Source organism: Rhinopithecus bieti, unplaced genomic scaffold (genome assembly GCF_001698545.2).
Source record: "Rhinopithecus bieti isolate Rb0 unplaced genomic scaffold, ASM169854v2 scaffold_10347, whole genome shotgun sequence".
Classification (NCBI taxonomy): Eukaryota; Metazoa; Chordata; class Mammalia; order Primates; family Cercopithecidae; genus Rhinopithecus; species Rhinopithecus bieti.
The window spans coordinates 983120-990292 of NW_016806836.1; the positions used below are offsets into that span (position 1 = coordinate 983120).

The 7173-nt window shown below is 45.4% G+C and overlaps 1 protein-coding gene and 1 pseudogene across 1 annotated transcript in view; one reads left to right on the forward strand and one right to left on the reverse strand.

The window, feature by feature from the left end:
- Positions 1 to 3388, reverse strand: part of LOC108533310 (eyes absent homolog 2-like) — a 204508-nt gene extending 201120 nt beyond the window's left edge. Inside the window, exon 1 of the mRNA XM_017877888.1 lies at positions 3200 to 3388. The gene's annotated coding sequence lies outside the window, so the exon portion shown is untranslated. The remainder of the gene's footprint in view (positions 1 to 3199) is intronic.
- The window catches only part of LOC108533399 (60S ribosomal protein L13-like), a 38161-nt pseudogene continuing 33882 nt past the window's right edge, over positions 2895 to 7173 (forward strand).

A 7173-nucleotide genomic window follows, 5' to 3' on the forward strand; every position in this document is an offset into this window, starting at 1 on the left:
TAACAGACTAACCAACTCCTTCGCCCTCACAAACCTCACAGATAAGGAGAACCGCATCATTAGGCAAATTCTCCCTTTATCAAAAGTCTCTGGGGAAGCAGGTTCTCCTCTCTCCCAAGGAATTTATGTCTGGCCAGGCAGTCTTTCTTTTCATCTTGCACCCAGGTGGGAAGCAGTTAAGTTTTTTACCCTGCCCCACACATGACACCAATCTTTCTCCCCAAGCCTTTGCACACAAGCACACAGCATATACCTAAGACCTGAAGACACTGCCTAATACTTATAATTTATTCTCCACCAAGCATCTTTATGTGAAGAAGGCCTGCCCAGCAAAGACAAAACTCTACCCCAGTCACAACTTCCACTCCTCCACACTGAGATCATGTGCATGGATATTTAGGAAAGGCATGTGTCTAAAGAAGGCACCTCCACTCCCTTCATTTTCTCCTGACAGCCACAGGCTCTCTTCTCTCTCTGCCCAGAAAGGCATCTGTCATAAGTGGCTTGGAACCTCACTTATTCACCATTACAGCCTACGATTTTATTATACAAGGAGTTTATTGCTGGCCTAATTAGTTTCAAACTGGGCATTCCAGCTGAGGACACCTAAAAAACATCTGGTGGAAGGAGCGAGAATGAGTCCTCGTTCTGAGCTGGTTACGGTTGGATTTCTGCATAACTCTGGTCTCTTGCGCCCGACGCAAGTTGTCTTTGGAAAAGTAACTGAAAAAATAAGGAATTCTTCTTTGTGGGAAAGGAGTCATCTTGTCACGGAGGATCCAACAACGTCTTAAAGTGGACGTGCTTGGACTGTGTATATTTTTTCACAAATGCCTGGGGTCTCCATAGCTTGCTCACCCTAATTCAAAATGTGCTTAGTTACAACACAGAGCCTTTTTGCTGAGGGCTTTTCCATTCTCCCAACAGCAGCTAGCATTTTATCAATTTATCCATCTGGAACAAGGTTTGCAATCTCTTACATGCAATTTAAAGCAGAAGTAATACCACATATTTGAAACAGCGTGTCTTGGGCGTTTTTGCCAAATGGTAATCCTATAACCAGTCAACAAATCATACCTCTTTATGATGTGTTTAATGCAACACAAAAGACATGAAAAGAAGATTCTAAAACTTACGCGATTAAAACTTTTTTAAAAATCCTAAAGTATTCGGATACACATCTTTTTATTTTATTTTATATTTCCTTTAGTTTTCTGATATTGGGGAATTGATTTATGTGTTGATAGAGTATTCTTCTACACATGGTCACTACACCAGGTGAGCTATTTTAAGACAGAAAAGAAAACTGCCAATTCCTTTCAGATCAAATAGTGAATAATATTGTGAAGCTAAAGTTATAAGAGAATGGGGACATATAAATTGCTTTAAAGTAAAAAAAGTTCAGGCTCTTTTGGACCTAACCACATTGGTCTATTCACAACGGCAAAAGTTAAGAGTTTCCTAAAGGCAAGGAGATTTTTTAATACCAACACGATTTAATGCTTAGTCAAAAGCAAGATTCAAACCACTCTCATTTGTTATTTGTTATATAAATTATAGAAGAACTTACCCAAGCGAGAGTGTCTAAATGCAGAGATATGTAAAGGATGAAGGGGCTTAAGGTGATGAAGAAAGAAAAGTGGAAAAAATGAACATTTATCGAGTAAAATTGTGAAAGATTCTTTCACAAACATTATTTTGAAAAAGAGGTTCTCTCTCTCCTCCCTGTTTCTCTTTCTTTGTGTACTCTTTTTTTGTGTGTCAGCAGCATGGTTATACGTGTATGTTAGTTGGTAACAAATGGGTCATAGTCTGGTAAGGTGCTTACTAGTTCTGTATCTATTATGGTCACAGACATTTCACTCAATCAAGAAACGGCTCATGAAATTAATAGATTCGGCTTGAAATACAATTGTCCACTGGTTATAATTTCCTTTGTAAGGGATCTCCCTAACTCAAACATAATTCAGTGCTCAAATTCTTACATGATGTTTGTAAATCATCCCCCTGCCCCTCCACCCTCGCTAACGGCTAGACTCCGATGTTCACCTCTTCCACTGCACCTCGTAATTAAAAGGTACCCCTTACCAGGGGTGATTTATACCTCCACGTTATATTTTAAAAAGTAATTAAAGATTACATAGCATTTCGGGGAAAGGGGAAAGAAAAGAAAAGGGTATCCATAAAAAGACCGATCCAGCATCAGTCTTGCTTTTTAAAAAGAATTCAGAGCGCGGCAGGGTGCACGCTGTCAACTCTCGGTCTCGGCTTCGGGGAAGTAGGAACCTCGCGCTGCAAAAGGCGCTTCCAGTTCAACAGCTGAGAAAAGCGCACTGAGGATTTTGCGATAGGGGTGGTACGTTCACCAGTCACGCTTTCCTAGTATTCTTTGAGTTTATGAACTATTTATTTGGCGGGGGGGCGGGGGAGGCAGGAATATATTGAAGGAGCTTGGGCCAGCACGGCCGGCCGTTTAACCTCCAGACTTCATGACTAAAAAACAATTCCATTTCCCACTTTCTCCCATTACAACGAAACCCTTGCCGCCTTCTAAACACTCTTCGGATGCAAACTTTTCTAAGTTTCAACTCTACTCGCAGCAGGCGCCAGGATTCTCTGCCTCGGTTCAAAGCCCCAGACCTGGACCAGAGCGGGCTGAGAGCAAATGGACTTTTGAAAAGAAATGTATCAATAGCCAGAAGGCAAAGGCTCAGCGGGCCGTTCCAGCCCCATCCCAGGATTCCAGCGGTTGGCTCTGCTTCTAGGTTACCCCATAAACACTACCTGAGGGCTTGAGTTGGTGGAATGGGGGAGCGCCCCTTATCGCGATCCTCCGGGACCATAAATCGAACAAAACGCCAAGGACCCAGCCGCGTCTACACCGCCTGCGCGCCATGCACTTGTCCCGCGCGCGGGAGAGCAAACTTCAGGGTCGTTGCCCCAAAGCGCAAGGGGAAACTGGGGCCCAGAGCCTGGGAGAGCCTTTCCCGAGGCGGGGCTCTACTGCTGTCCCCTCTGCCCTTGTGCCTTCGTGGCCCTGGGAGGCCCGTGCGCCCCAGAACGCCCCGACAGCTGCGGAGGCCCCGCTCGGCGAGTGGCGGAAAGAGGCGCAAGGCGAGGGGGTCCCGGTGAACAACCCCCACCCCGCCCGGCGAATCCCGGCGGGCGGCCTGGGGTGGGCGCCGCGGGCGGTACTCACCGCGCGCAGTGGAGAGGGCGCCCCGACGCGGTGCAGGCGGGCGGGCCGGTGAGGGTCCGAAGAGGCCGGGCTGACTGCGGCGGGCACGTTGCTGTCTCTGCCGCTGCCGCTGCCTCCGCCTCCTGGGCTGCCGCGGCTGCTGCCTGCGCGGGGAGGACCGCCCTTCCCCTCCCTGGCCGGCCCTCCCTCTGGCCCCGCCGGTCCCCGCGCCCTGCGTGGGCGGGCGTGGGGCGCCGAGGCGCGACGCTGGGCTCCGCGGGCGCACACACCCGGCGGCTGGACGCGGGGCGCGGGGCTCTGGCTCTGCAGCTGCCGCCGCGCCGCTTCCTGCGCCTGCAGCCGAGCAGAGCGCGCTCGCTCTCGCTGGTCCGGGAGGCCAGGGCCCAGCCTCCTCCCCACCCACCGACACCCTGCACCTCCTCCCTCCCCGGGGCAGCACATCCTCCCTGCAACCCAGGCATGACCCCTGTGAAAGGAACGACGGCTCGGAGAGGACCTCGGTAGTGACACTAACATTCATTCACTCAACCACCCATTCATTCATTCAAAATATATTGAGCATCTACTGTGCCAGGTACCGCTCCTGAGAGACTCAGCTAGAGCAAGACAGACTAGTTTTCTGCCCTCCGGGAACTTACATTCACATGGAGAGACAAACCGTAAACAAATAACCAAGTAAAGAAGCAAGACAGTTTCAGAAAGTTACAGTTACAAGGAGAAAAAAATATATACATATCTGCTGTTGGGGAGTGGAGGAGAGGCAGTCATTTTAGCTAGAGCAGTCAGGGAAGACCTCTCTGAGGAGGTGACATCTGAATTATGAGGAAGTGCCACTGGTGTGGTATTTAGGTGAGAACGGTTCAGGGGTCTCCCCTATGTTTCACCCATTTTACAGCTAAGGAAACTGAGGTCTCAAGAGCTTAACTGGTTTAGTGAAGGTGAGAGGTATAGCCCCCTCCACCTACATGCCCAAATCAAGGCACCCCACTTACTCCATCCTCTCATAGCCACGCCCCTTTTGGTCTCCCTGACAATGGACTGTGTTAATTGGAGTCTATGCAGCCTTTCCTACCCCGTCACCCACTCTCTAATGTCTATGAATTCCACTGTGGGATATTCAGGATGCTTCAATCCAAAAGCAAAATCAACCACTGTCATTTGTTAAGTGCAGTAAAAGACAGGGCACCCAGGTGAATTTGAATTTCAGAGAAACGAGGAATCAGTTGCAGTACATATCTTATGTGATAGGTTGTATGTACTTACATTTACAAAGCATTTCTTGTTTCTCTGAAATTCCAGTTTAACTGAGTGTCCTATATTTATACTTGCAACCTTAAGCTCATCCAATGCCCAACTCTTCCTTAACTCATGTAATCCCCAAGAGGGACCCCAAGGTAGCTGCTGTCAGCACACTCATTGAACAAATGAGCAGGTCCAGGCTCAAAGAAGGCAGAAAGTGACTGAGCCAGAAATGAAATTCAGGCCTGGCTGACTCCAAAGCCCTTGCTCTTGAGCCGTAATCTTCAATTCCAGTTGTAAGGTTACAGGGAAGCTGATGGAGGTTAAGTTCTTGGGCCCCTGACTTGCTTGGACTCCTTTCTAAGGGGACTTAGAAAAGTGTTCAGATGGTTGCTTGTTGATGTAAAGCTTACAAAAGTCCTTTGCTTTGGACCTTTGGCTGCAGGCAGTAGAGCTTGCTCTCTTTCCACTCCGACTCCCCACCCCCAACTTGCCCTTGAGTAGGGTGGTGGCTGCTGGCATTTTGGAGGAAAGTTGAGTTGGGAATTTTGTGATGTTTGTGGTAATTTTCAGCTTCTTAAAATTTGAATTTGTTGTGTTTTTTTTTTCTTAATTTAAAGAAATAATCGTTTTCTTATCTAATCTTGGACTCATAATTTTGTACTCTTTTTCTTGAATAGGGGCTGCAAATTGCACATGTTATCAGGCTTCACCATTCCTGGACCCACCTCTGGTCATAGCTTACTCCACTTTCTACTCCCTAAACTTCAAACAGAAGCAAATGTATTCCGTAAACATGGTTGTTCTCTTCCTTGGGCCTGCTGCGGTAGGCTTGGAGACGGCTCTGCTTCTGGCTTCTAGAAGCAGAATGTACATGTGTACTTGGCCTTGATTTTCTCATCATCAAAGTGAAGATAACAGTACTCATCTTATACTATTATTGTGAAAATTCACTGAGCTCATGCTCATAAAACACTTTCTACTATGACTGCAGCTGGCACTAGCAATTGCTCAACAAATATTATTACTGTACACACAGCTTCACTTCCCATAGTATCTTTGCTAAGTGTTCCAAGCCATTATAAATTGAGCCTCTTAATGACCTCCAGAGGTGTTTAATTTGTCTTGGCCTATGGACTTTAATTTTTTTTCTAAAGGAATACACTGGAATAGAAAATATCAAGTGAATTGTACGTGAGAAGAATATATATACATACATATACATATAGTCACATGTATACCTATGATCCCCTATATATAGTTACATGTATGCATATGTCCCCTAATTTATGATGGTTTCACTTAATGATTTTTTGACTTTATGATGATGTGAAAGTAATGTGTGTTCAGTAGAAACCATAATTGGGATACCCATACGACAGTTCTATTTTTCACTTTCAGCAAAATATTTGATAAATTTTGTGAGATATTCAAAACTGTATTATAAAATGGGCTTTGTGTTAGATGATTTTGCCCAACTGTGAGGTAATGCAAGTGTTCTGAGTGCATTTAAGGTAGGTTAGGCTGAGCTGTGATGTTCAGTAGGTTAGGTGTATTAAATGCATTTTGAACTTAGGATATTTTCAATTTACAATGGAGAGAGATATATGTATATATGTATACATATATATGTATGTGTATATGTATATATGTATACATATATCATATATACATATATACACATATATCTATATCTGTATCTATATCCGTATCTATATCTATGTCTTTGGCCAGGATGTGAAATGTTTCTTCCTGTGGCTCATGGGGAAAAATCTTGAACACTTGTTAACCAAAGGTACCCCATAGAATGCAAAGGGTTAATCTATTTCCTTCACACCATTTTACTCCTTCCCCAGAATCTGGCCCATTATTTCATAAATTGCAGACACACCCCAACGCCCCTGAGAGATAAGCAGGAGGCAGGTGCTTATTAATTTTATTTTTCCTTCTCTTAGTGCTCTGATTCTCAACTCTGGGTACACAGAATCTCCAGGGAGAGCTTTTAAAAATCCCCATGCTGAGGCCCCATCCTAGACCAATTAAACCAGACTCTGGGATGGAACAGTGGCATCAGCCTTTTTTTTTTTTTTTTTTTTTTGAGATGGAGCCTCACTCTGTTGCCCAGGCTGGAGTGCAGTGGTGTGATCTTGGCTCACTGCAACTTTCACCTCCTGGGTTCAAGCAGTTCTGCCTCAGCCTCCCAAGTAGTTGGGATTACAGGCATGTGCCACCATGCCCAGCTAATTTTTGTATTTTTAGTGGAGACAAGGTTTCTTCATGTTGGCCAAGCTGCTCTTGAACTCCTGACCTCAAGTGATCCACCCACCTCGGTCTCCCAAAGTGCTGGAATTACAGGTGTGAGCCACCGCACTTGGCGGGCATCATCCTTTTTTAAAGCTCCCTAGGTGATTTCAACATACAGCAGAGAAGAGAATCCCCATCTTTGGGAGAGTAAGACCTTGACCACAGAGTCACAAAAGATGAGCAGAAGCTGATAGGACTAAAGGTCCCCAATCCTTATTCACAACCCTGAAAATTCAGCCACCTTCCTATGTAGAAGCACCCCCTTTCTGTCTCTTTCTTCCCTTGCTATCTCCTTGTTAAGTATTTGTCCTCATTTGATAACAACCAGCAAAATAATCCCAAACAAAATTTGAAAGTGCTAAGCCATAAAGCAGATTCTTTGTGGTGTAGTCCACAGGCATAACTATCTTGGAGTAAAAGACATTCTCCCC